The 12,194-nt window shown below is 40.2% G+C and overlaps 1 long non-coding RNA gene across 2 annotated transcripts in view; it reads left to right on the top strand.

The window, feature by feature from the left end:
- Positions 1-201: 201 nt before the first annotated feature.
- Positions 202-12,194, top strand: part of LOC134357705 (uncharacterized) — a 50,260-nt gene continuing 38,267 nt past the window's right edge. For both annotated transcript variants that reach the window (XR_010020705.1, XR_010020706.1), the window contains exon 1: positions 202-340. This is a non-coding gene — a long non-coding RNA (uncharacterized LOC134357705). The remainder of the gene's footprint in view (positions 341-12,194) is intronic.

The raw sequence follows: 12,194 nt of genomic DNA on the forward strand, positions 1-12,194 counted from the left end.
TTCTATCCTCTCATTGTTAATTCTCCTACTATGAGAAAAATATTTTGACTACCTAACCTATCTGTTCTTCACATAATCTTACGTGGTTTTCGCAATTTGCCTTTATCCTCAATGTCTCCAGGGAAAACAAGTCCAATATATCTAATCTCTCCCACTAACAAAAATCCTCTGTTCCAGGTGACCTTCTGGTAAATATCATCTGCACTCTCTCCAGTAAATCACATCCTTCTAACCGTGTGGCAGCTAAAACTGCACACCACGTTCCAGGTGCGGACTGTATTGTGAAGTTGCAGTGTAACATCTCAACTCTTCTATCTACTGTGTGTCCTGATCTCTGAAGGTAAATGTGCTGTGTGCTTTCTGCATATCTACGAGGGGTGATTGATAAGTTTGTGGCCTAAGGTAGAAAAAGTCAATCTTAGAAAACCTAGCACATTTATTTTTCAACATAGTCCCCTCCTACATTTACACGCATGGTCCAGCGGTCTTGGAGCATACGGATCTTGGACCTCCAGAAAGTGTCCACAGCAGGGGTGATTGATAAGTTTGTGGCTGAAGGTAGAAGGAGATGAGTTATTAACTTCAAACTTTCTGCATCATCACTCAAAGAGTTGACCTGCATGTGCATGTAACAAGAGCTGTATAACTCATCTCCTTCTACCTTAGGCCACAAACTTATCAATCACCCATCTGTGGACACTTTCTGGAGGTCCAAGATTCGTATGCTGCACGACTTCTGGACTGAGTGTGTAAATCTATGAAGGGACTATGTGGAAAAATAAATGTGCTATGTTTTCTAAAATTGACTCCTTCTACCTTAGGCCACAAACTTTATAATCACCCCTCGTAAATATAATTAGGTCATTAGGTCTGAAAAGAGTGTATAAAACATTGGGGTTCATTCTTCAGTTCTTTTTATATATAAAAAAAGTATGTTCAAAAGAATAAGGCTGTAGGTTAACGGAATCAGCATCAATGCATACAGTTCTCTACTTGAGGGAAAAGGTAGTAATGGAGTTATAGTGGACAAACTGAATAAGTATTTTGCATCTGTCTTCACTGTGGTAGACACCAGCAGTATACTAGAAGTTCAAAATTGTCAAGCGCAGAATTGAGCAAAGTTGATATTTCGAGGGAGAAGATGCTTGGGAATCAGAAAGGTCTGAATATTAAAAAAAAATCATCTGGACCAGCTGGTCTATACCCCAGGGTTCTGAAAGAGGTGGCTGAAGAGCTTATGGAGGCATTTGTAATGAACTTTCAGGAATCAATAGAATATTGCAAATGTCACTCCACTCTTGAAGAAAGGAGAGAGGCAGAAGAAAGGAAACTATATGCCAGTTAGTCTTATCCCAGTGGTTGGGAAGATGTTGGAGTCAATTGTTAAGTATGTGGTTTCAGGGTACTTGGAGGCACACAATATGGCTCCAAGCCGTCAGCATGGTTTCCTTAAGGGAAGATATTGTCAGACCAATCTTCCAGAATTCTTTGAAGAAATAATAAGCAGAATAGACAAAGGAGCGCTGGTGGAGTTGTGTACTTGGATTTTCAGAAGGACTTGACAAGGTGTCACACAAGGCACCTTAACAAGTTAAGAGCCCATGATATTACAGGAAAGATACTAGCACCAACAGAGCATTGGCTGAATGGCAGGGGCAAAGAGTGGGAATAAAGGAAAGCCAAAATCTATTCTCACCTCTCTTTCACTCTTTCTATTTGGTAGCCAGTGACTTAGTGGTGTTCCACAGGGTCTGTGTTTAGACAGCTGCCTTTTGTGTTATATGTCAATGATAGAATTTAATGGCTTTGTGGACAAGTTTGTGGGTGATACGAAGGAGAGGTAGGTAGTTTTGAGGAAGTAGAGAAGCTACAGAAGAACTTATATAACTTAGGAGAATAGGCAAATAAGTGGCAGATGGAATACAGTATTGGAAAGTATGTGGTCATGCACTTTGGTATATGAAATGAAAGGGTTGACTATTTTCTAAATGGAAAAATAAAATCAAAAATCTGACGAGCACAGGGACCTCATACAGGATTCCCTGAAGGTTAATTTGCAGGTTGAGTCGGTGGTGAAGCAGGCAGATGCAACATCAGCATTCATTTCGAGAAAGCTAGAATATAAAAGCAGGAATGTAATGTTAAGGCTTCGTAAAGAACTGGTGAAGCATTACATGGAGTGTTGTGAGCAGTTTTTGGCCCCTTATCTTAGAAAGGATGTGCTGAAATTGGAGAGGTTTCAAAGGAGGTTCACAAACATGATTTTGGGATTGAAAGGCTTATCATATGAGGAGTATCTGCTGTCTTTGGGCCTATGCTGCAATTCAGAAGAATGAGGGTTGATCTCTTTGAAACTTATCAAATGTTGAAAGGCCTGGACAGAGTGGATGTGGAAACAGTGCTTCCTAAGGTGAAGCAGTCTAGGACCAGAGGACACAGCCTCAGAAGAGAAGGACATCCATTTGGAAAGAAGATGAGAAGGAATTCCTTTGGCCAGAGAGTGGTGGATCTGTGGAATTTGCTACCACTGGTGTCCGTGGAGACCAAGTCTTTGGGTGTATTGATAGACTTGATTAGTCAGGGCATGAATGGTTATGGAATGAAGGCAGGAGATTGGGGCTGACAAGGAAATGCATCAGCCATGATGAAATGGTGGAGCAGACTCGATGGGCTAAATGGCCTAATTCTGTTCCTTTACCTTATAATCATATGGTCTTAAAATGTTTGCCAAAATAAGGTTCGAACTCATTGAATGTCCACTCAGGAAATGGAGGAGACATTGGAATGAAAACTCAAAGTCAGCTAATTCCTAGAGTTTTGTCAAATGAAGACATTCTTTGAGAGGACTGACTTTCAGCTTCCTAACTGTTCTGTTGATAACCTTGCTGTTTGTTTGTGATTGAGGTTACACTTTTATCACGAAACAGCTTAGTTCTCATTCATCATTCCGGGTAGCAATAAAGCAAAGGCTTATCATCAGTACCCAGAATAATTCTGGGCACGAGCAGCCTCATGAATTATTGTTTCTAAGTAGAGCACTAGGCGGCAGAGTACTTGTAAATGCAGAATGCAAGATCTTTACTCATATCAAATAAAAAGCTGCTATTTTTCAACAATAAGAATATTGAATGTTGTCTTTTGGAAAAAAAAATGGTCAACTGAATTATTGTTTCTGGTCCCTCAACACCAGCTCTTTAGTTAAGAAAGCACAATAGCACCTCCACTTCCTGAGGAGACGGAGGCAAGCAAGACTACCCACCCCTATTCTAACCATATTCTACTGGAGCACCATCATGAGTGTCCTGACTAGTTGTATGTATGGAAATTGCAAGGTATCTGAGCACAGCACCCTGCAATGGATTGTGAGGGCTGCTGAGAGGTTCATCATAGTCTCTACCACCACTCCCCCCCACCACCCCACCGGCCATCCAAGATATGTACCAGAAACGCTGCATTTGCAGAGCGCTCAACATAGTCAAGGACCCTTTCCATCTGTTTTTGACCTTCTACAGTCAGGTAGAAGCTACCACGATGTAAGAACAAGGACTGTTAGGCTGGGAAACAGCTTCTTCACCCAGGCTGTGAGAATTCTGAACACTCTGCCAGTACACATTATGGATGATCGCACCACTGGCATTATACTGTTGTATGTTTAACTATATGTCACGTAAGCATTTCATGTCAACATGTACACCCCCAGAATATATTTGTTTATTATTCTATGTGCTGTTTGTTTTATATATACACACTGTGTATACTGTTTGGCACCATAGTCCCAGAGGAACATTGTTTCATTTTACTGTATACATTATACATGCATACGATTGAATGAAAATAAACTTGAACTTGAATTTTAACTTCATGAAAACCGGAAATAGATTAGAAAAAAAAAACAAAATGTTTGATTTCCACTTTAAAACAGAAGTAATGCACAGTCCCATTTATTATTGGGATGCTTCCAGTGAATGAAAAAAAATTCTTCACTGTGGCAACAAAATCTGCAAGTTCTGCAGCTCTACTCTCTCATCTTTTGGCTTCATAAACTTAAGAAAATTGCATATTTCATTGAGAATGTTCTGTAATATTTTGGCAGACAGCCTTTGCTAGAAAGTCTATTGATCTATGATGCAGGAAGAGCTTGGGAAAGCCCATAATACCTGCACCTTCACTTAATCACATATCAGTTTACGGATGCATTACACAGTGTCAACACTATCATTTTCCCATATACTTCACTGTCATATAGTTGTTTCCTACAAATTAATTTCTACCGCAATTTCAATGCCTTGCCTTTGAACAGGCTGTTTATCAATTTGTTTATTTATTCACTCAAAGTGAATACACATTTCAAACAGTTGAGAGGATGTCGACATTATGGATTTTCTTTTGGTCTTCAGAGGTAAATCAGTTATAGTTTGGTTTGCAGAATAAAATCTGTCCTTGGCCATTTGTAGTTAATACAAGCTTTAGTGGTGTATGCATATTGTACTCTGCATTTTGATAAAATGGATTTGGGAAATAGAGTATAATACACAGCCACTATAAAGTACATAGATAGTGAAAATGATCATGGTTACATTTCTGCCCCATAACATTATAACTCTCCAGAACAGTGGAATAGAAATTCACCCTGAGTCACATTCTTCAGGATATTTCTATTAATGGACATATATTTCAGAGTATAAATGGAACTAAGACAAGAAAAATGAGAAATGAGAAATTTCCACTAATTACAAATAATACTCAGTGAGCTACTGTAAATTGATGGTCCCACTTGAAAGCAAGGGGAGAGATAAAATGGCTGAAACACTGAAACTTCATATATGTAAATGTCAATGCTAAAATTAGTTTGATCACAGATTATTTGCATGATTTTGAGTTCCAGTGTTAAATCTGATGTGTTTGCATATATGAGAAATGAAAATAGTATTTAAACTATATTTAAGGAAACAGGACAAATATTATATGCAATTGAGGGATGATATCATTTAAGATGTTGGATTTTTGCAAGGGATTAAGAGGATAGATTGCAGTTCAGTCTGGGAGATAATGCTACCATCAGACCCAGACCAATCAGTAGGGAAGTTAAAAGCCAGCTCTTCTTGCAGAGGTTTATAGAACTCTTGTCATAAAATACGATCGATGCTTTCTCAGCTAATTATTCTAAGTCTGAAACAAGTGTATTTTTGCTGAACAGGAGTATAGTATAAATTTATATGGAGCCGGGACAGACGGATATAATTAGAAAGCACAACAGGTACACTCCGAATGAATGTTGAGTTAGCTCAAGCACGTATGTACCTACTCCTGACCCTTCATGTTTTTAGCTGACAGATAGAAATCAGAAAGCTTCTTGATCAGCAGTGATTGTCAAAGCTGTAAGGCAAGGTATTAAAGGTGTGTTTGCACAAGATAAAGTGCTAGGCAACCCTGAATGCAGGAATAAGACTGCTGTCAAGCACTGCAATGGGCAAGTACCCTGCGACCTTGGTGTTGCTTGTGGTGTTGAAGAAATTAGGTGTGTTGTACTTTAAAGAAACAGATGCCATCAACACCACAAAATGCTGGAGGAACCCAGCAGGTCAGAATGCAATATACAACTCCATCCTGTTGGTCAGATGTAGGAGCTCTGCACAGTACTATCAGTGGGAGTTGCAAAGTTTCTGTAGCATGCTGATAACAGGCAGCCTTGCACAATGAGGCACAGATGAAATCCACTCACGTTTTATTCATAGGGTGCATTTGCAGGGTAATTGGCTGAAGAACCAAATTAGCCGTATCAGCTCATGATACCTTCATTACGAAAATACCACACAGACTATGAAATATCTCGATTGAATGCCTCTGGATAACTTTAAGAGACAACATCAGGCGCGGTCCTGCGATCCGGTCAATAGCTAATATTGTTCTATTATTCGATAACGGAACCAGGGATAATCCTGGAAACTATAGATTGGTGAGTCTCATGTGAGTGGTAGGGAAGCTACTGGAGAGAATTCTTAGGGATAGGATTGAAGAGCATTTGGAAAAGTATGACCTGATTGGAGAGAGCCAGCATGGCTTTGTGTGGGACAAGTTGGGACTTGATTGAGTTTTTAACAAGATGATAAGGGTGATTGATGAAGGTAGAGCTGTGAATTTTGTCTATGTGGATTTTAGTAAGGCACTTGGCAAGGTCCCTCATGGGAGGCTCATCCAGATGATTAAGATGCATGGGATCCATAGTGAATTGATCAATTAGATTCAGAGCTGGTGTTCCTATAGAAGGCAGAGCTTAATAGTTGAAAGGACTTATTCCTGCTGGAGGTTTGTGATTAGTGGAGTATGGCAGGGATCTGTACTGGGACCTCCATTGTTTGTGATGTATCTAAATAACCTGGAGTTCAAAGGTTAGGAAGTTATATTGCAGCTTAATAAGACTGCAATTTCCTCCAGTAACTTCCCTACCACTGACATGAGACTCACCAATCTATATTTTCCAGGATTATCCCTGGTTCCCTTATTGAATAATGGAACAACATTAGCTCTTCACCAGATCTCAGGACCACGCCTGATGTTATCTCTTAAAGTTATCCAGAGGCATTCAATCAAAATATCTTATAGTTTGTGCAGCGTTTCAAAATGAAGACATCACCAACTGATATGGCTAATGTGGTTACTTCAATTATAAAGTTCTCGTTGGGCCGCATTGGAGCATTCCAAACTTTCTGATTGCCCCATTATAGAAAGGTTGTTGAGGCAGAAGAGGTTTACCCAGCCTGCTGGTTAGATTAGAGGGCATGTGCTGTAATGAGAAGGTGACATACTTGGGCTGTTTTCTCTTGAGCGGCGGAGGGTGAGTAGAGATATGATAGAGGTTTATAAGTTTATGAAAGGCGTAGATGGGTAGACAGACATAATCTTTTTCCCAGCATTGAAATATCTAATACCAGAGGACATGCACTTTAGGTGAGAAGGGGATGTGAGGGGGCTAGTGTTTTTACGCAGAGAGTGGTGGGGGCCTGGAATGCACTGCCTGTTGTGATGGTAGAAGCAGATCCATAAGGGACATTTAGATAGACGCGTTGATCTGAGGAAAATTGAAGGGTATTGGCATTATGGAAGCAGGTGAGATGAGTTTAGTTGGCCACTTGATTGCTAATTAAATTGGTTCAGCACAACATTGTGGACTGAAGTGACTGTTCCTGTGTTTTACTGTTCCATGTTCTATCATTCAGGCATAGAACACTAACCAAATTTAGCTGCCACAGTCATTTTTTTTTGGTGCAAGATCCTCCACTAATGCGAACAGAATGATGGAAAGCAAGAGAAAATTGCTTTAATCAATATTGTGTCTTCCACAGCTGCTGTGCATTTCTAAAGGCTTTACAACCAATATATTACTTACTAGTCACCGTTGCAATGTTAAAACAGAATAGAAAATTTTGCATTAGGCAAGTTCTCACATACAAGTACGTGAAGAGTGTCAGACACAGTTTCAGATTGAAAATGGGGTTAATACCACTCCCTTTCTTTGAAGTAATACCACTGGACAATTACATCTATCGGATTGAACAAACGGAAGACAGATAAAAAGAATGGAAGAATAGAATCCACTATTTTTCAGATGTAACTGTGTATGGCGATAGCACTTAAAACTGTGCGAGAAATTGGTTCTTCTTTCTAGCTCATTGACAGAAAATTGAAAGACAGCATTTATAAAAATGGCTATAATTAAAGAATTAAAATATTTCTTCTGTCCTCAATTATTCTCTCTCCTGAGAATAATTTCAATGCAATTTATCTCAAAGAATATATGTACTTGTTCTAATTTTCATTTCAGTACTTTTTCAAATATACACTTGGATCTTTGAATTCACTTGATGTGTCTTTGTTGCAAATTTCACTTCACCAATGATATCACTAATTTACAAGCTTGCAATTCAATTGTGTTTTTTAAACTGCTGCCAAATTTCCCTTGTTGCCATTCACTCTACTATGGATTCATTAACTTGTTGATAAATTGATAATGGACCCTGTCCCCTGATTGTCTGGCACCTGAATGAGTGTTGCAAATAAGAAGCATGTTTTATTTGTTCAAAATCTTGTTCCATGGTCATTTAATAATACTTGAAGTCAATGTGTTGACAAAGGTAGAGGCCATCATTACTGAAGCAATCATGCACAAAAATGTGATCCCATGTAATCAGTCTGTCATTTATTATACAATCACCCAGGCTGAGACTTGGGAAACAGAAAAGGAAAATTCTTGATATGCTCATAAGTTAAGGCTACTCCTGTACAAAATAAATAGAGTTCAGGTCGATGAGTTTTCTTTAATCAGATATACAGTACAGTGAAAGGTTCTGAAGTTCCGAGCTAACTGAAATGAAGTCAGGAGCTACTGCCCATAGGAAGTTTGAGCATTACAACTGTTGTAATTGTTTATTCGACTGTAAGAAGAATAATACTGATAAGTATGAATAATAATCTAATACATTTATAGAAAAGGTTCCTTAAGGTTGTTTTAGTTGGGGGTGGTAATGGGGACAAGCTCCCACTACCTACTAAATGCTCCCGATGGCATGCACCTCAAATAGCCTCTGACAACCAAGTCCAGCTCCTGGCCTTCATATATGGCATAGCTACTAAGACCAGCAGAACCATGTCTACTGACAGGAGAAGCTGGCACCTTAAAACCAGTGACTTCAGGCTGATGGGGCTCATCAGCCATGGCTGGCAGCTCATCCAGGGCAAGAAAAACTCTGATCTCAAACCTCCACTGACTTTTGGGCTTACACACCCATGGAAAAGGCTTTGAGAGTAAACCCCAAGGGAAAAATTCAGAGCTGGAGTCCCTAAGGCAGTCCTACTGACAACACCTGTGGCACTGCTGGTACTAAACTATATCAGTCTCTGCCATTTCTTTGGGTTCATCAGATGCATTGAGAGCAGGAGGCTGTTACATGGGCAACAACTTGCTCTTCATATCGTACTGCCCAGGCTTGCGTATCTAGACAGCTGGGACACAACATCCGTGGTTGACTCTGACCGACAGAGGCCTCGCTCACTCATTTATATAAAATATTGGAAAGTCAAGGAATGTCTGTGGAGGGAAAACTCGTAAATGTTATAAAAAACAGCTTTGTTCATAACTGCTTTTATGGACAGTATTGTGTAAAAGTCTTAGGCACATACATGTAGCTAGGGTCTCCAAGACCTATGCACAGTACTGTATTAATTTTGTGTATTGCCAGAGCAAAAGAAAACAATTTCATGAAATATCTGAGTGATGATAAATCTGATTCAGGTATGGGTGTCTATTGTGGACTGAGAGTGGGAAGGGAGCAGGAAGAGAGAAATTATGGTTGGGAAAAGGGGAAAGGGAGGGGAAGGGAGAGAGGAAGGAGCGGGAAGCACCAGAGAGACTTCCTGCAATTTGGAATCAAATGACCTTGCCTGGCGACTCAGGGCTGGGTGTGTCTACAACCGTGCCACCCCTACCCCTGGCACTCCTTCTCTGGCACCTCTCCCACACTCCTCCCACATCGCTCCACCCTGACCATTCCCAACATCCTTTGCTCCCACCATATTTATAAACTGGCTCTCTGCTCCATGTTAACAAATACAGTACTGTGCAAAAGTCTTAGGCACCCTAGTTGTATATGTGCCTAAGAATTTGCACTGTACTGTATGACATGGATCCTATGAATTTCTGAGAAGACAGTGAAGACGAATTTGTGTTGTGATACTTTTGCTGGAGATACCAGAGTTAATAGAGAATGATTTTCTACTTAAGTACTCAATGTCTACAGCATCGAATAATTCAGGTCACATGAAATCATATTTTATAGATATTTCTTGTCTGTATTTTCATGTACAATGAATAAAGCTTAAATTTCTGCCAAATTATATTAATTTTATTCTAAGGGTCTAAGCCCAATGGGAATTGTTTTGGATTGATCCAAATGCATTTCATTTAAGTCCTTTTCAGGCAGTAGAAACAAGATACTTTACTTCATTAGTTAAAGCTTAACTCCACGTCCCGGAGGCAAAACCACATTATTACAACCCCAGGGCAGTGGATTTGTCATGCACCATTTCTCATTATTAATAATGAGCATTTCAGTTTTGCCTTTGCTAACTTATTCTTTCTCCTGATTACCTCCTTCCCCCACCAAAAAAAACACTATTCTCTCATCGCTTTCTTTGACTCTTCGATAAAGTTTCAGGTCTTTGGAATTAAATGACCATGCTGCTGCATGAAAATTATCTCATCCATTCTTGGGAAATTGAAGATGACTCCATAATGTTTTCAACCAAAAACAGATACAACCATTTGTGCACAGGTCAAGAAAAAAAATCTCACAAACTGAAATAGTGAATTATACGTTATTTGCTAATCTGTCGGCAGTGATATCATGTATCTTTGTTTTCAGTGCAGCACATAGGAAGAAAAACAGCGTGAAATATAAAAAAGATATGAGCAAAGAATTATTTATCATAAAATTGCACCATTGTCTTTATTGTGAAAGTAATGTTAAGGAAAATCAAAGAACAGTTAAAATCTACATGGTTACCATTTTAACCTACAAAATAATTTTGGCTTGAATATATGTAGGGTTTTACTTGATGATTCCACATCATGTGCTGAAAATCTGAGGCAACACCAGAAAACCATTGCATACAGTTTTTATGCAACACACATCAAAATTGCTGGTGAACGCAGCAGGCCAGGCAGCATCTCTAGGAAGCGGTTCAGTCGACGTTTCAGGCCGAGACCCTTCGTCAGGACTCAGGAAGGGTCTCGGCCTGAAACGTCAACTGTACGTCTTCCTAGAGATGCTGCCTGGCCTGCTGCGTTCACCAGCAACTTTGATATGTGTTGCTTGAATTTCCAGCATCTGCAGAATTCCTGTTGCATATAGAAACATAGAAACATAGAAAATAGGTGCAGGAGTAGGCCATTCGGCCCTTCGAGCCTGCACCGCCATTTATTATGATCATGGCTGATCATCCAACTCAGAACCAAGCCTTCCCTCCATACCCCCTAACCCTGTAGCCACAAGGGCCATATCTAACTCCCTCTTAAATATAGCCAATGAACTGGCCTCAACTGTTTCCTGTGGCAGAGAATTCCACAGATTCACCACTCTCTGTGTGAAGAAGTTTTTCCTAATCTCGGTCCTAAAAGGCTTCCCCTCTATCCTCAAACTGTGACCCCTCGTTCTGGACCTCCCCAACATCGGGAACGAGCTTCCCGCATCTAGCCTGTCCAATCCCTTTAGGATCTTATACGTTTCAATCAGATCCCCCCTCAATCTTCTAAATTCCAACGAGTACAAGCCCAGTTCATCCAGTCTTTCTTCATATGAAAGACCTGCCATCCCAGGAATCAATCTGGTGAACCTTCTTTGTACTCCCTCTATGGTAAAGATGTCTTTCCTCAGATTAGGGGACCAAAACTGCACACAATACTCCAGGTGTGGTCTCACCAAGGCCTTGTACAACTGCAGTAGTACCTCCCTGCTCCTGTACTCGAATCCTCTCGCTATAAATGCCAGCATACCGTTCGCCTTTTTCACCGCCTGCTGTACCTGCATGCCCACTTTCAATGACTGGTGTATAATGACACCCAGGTCTCGTTGCACCTCCCCTTTTCCTAATCGGCCACCATTCAGATAATAATCTGTTTTCCTATTTTTGCCACCAAAGTGGATAACTTCACATTTATACACATTAAATTGCATCTGCCATGAGTTTGCCCATTCACCCAACCTATCCAAGTCACCCTGCATCCTCTTAGCATCCTCCTCACAGCTAACACTGCCACCCAGCTTCGTGTCATCCGCAAACTTGGAGATGCTGCATTTAATTCCCTCATCTAAGTCATTAATATATATTGTAAACAACTGGGGTCCCAGCACTGAGCTTTGCGGTATCCCACTAGTTACCGCCTGCCATTCTGAAAAGGTCCCGTTTATTCCCACTCTTTGCTTCCTGTCTGCTAACCAATTCTCCACCCACACCAATACCTTACCCCCAATACCGTGTGCTTTAAGTTTGCACACTAATCTCCTGTGTGGGACCTTGTCAAAAGCCTTTTGAAAATCCAAATATACCACATCCACTGGTTCTCCCCTATCCACTCTACTAGTTACATCCTCAAAAAATTCTATGAGATTCGTCAGACATGATTTTCCTTTCACAAATCC

This window comes from Mobula hypostoma, chromosome 17 (genome assembly GCF_963921235.1).
Source record: "Mobula hypostoma chromosome 17, sMobHyp1.1, whole genome shotgun sequence".
NCBI classification, from domain to species: Eukaryota; Metazoa; Chordata; class Chondrichthyes; order Myliobatiformes; family Myliobatidae; genus Mobula; species Mobula hypostoma.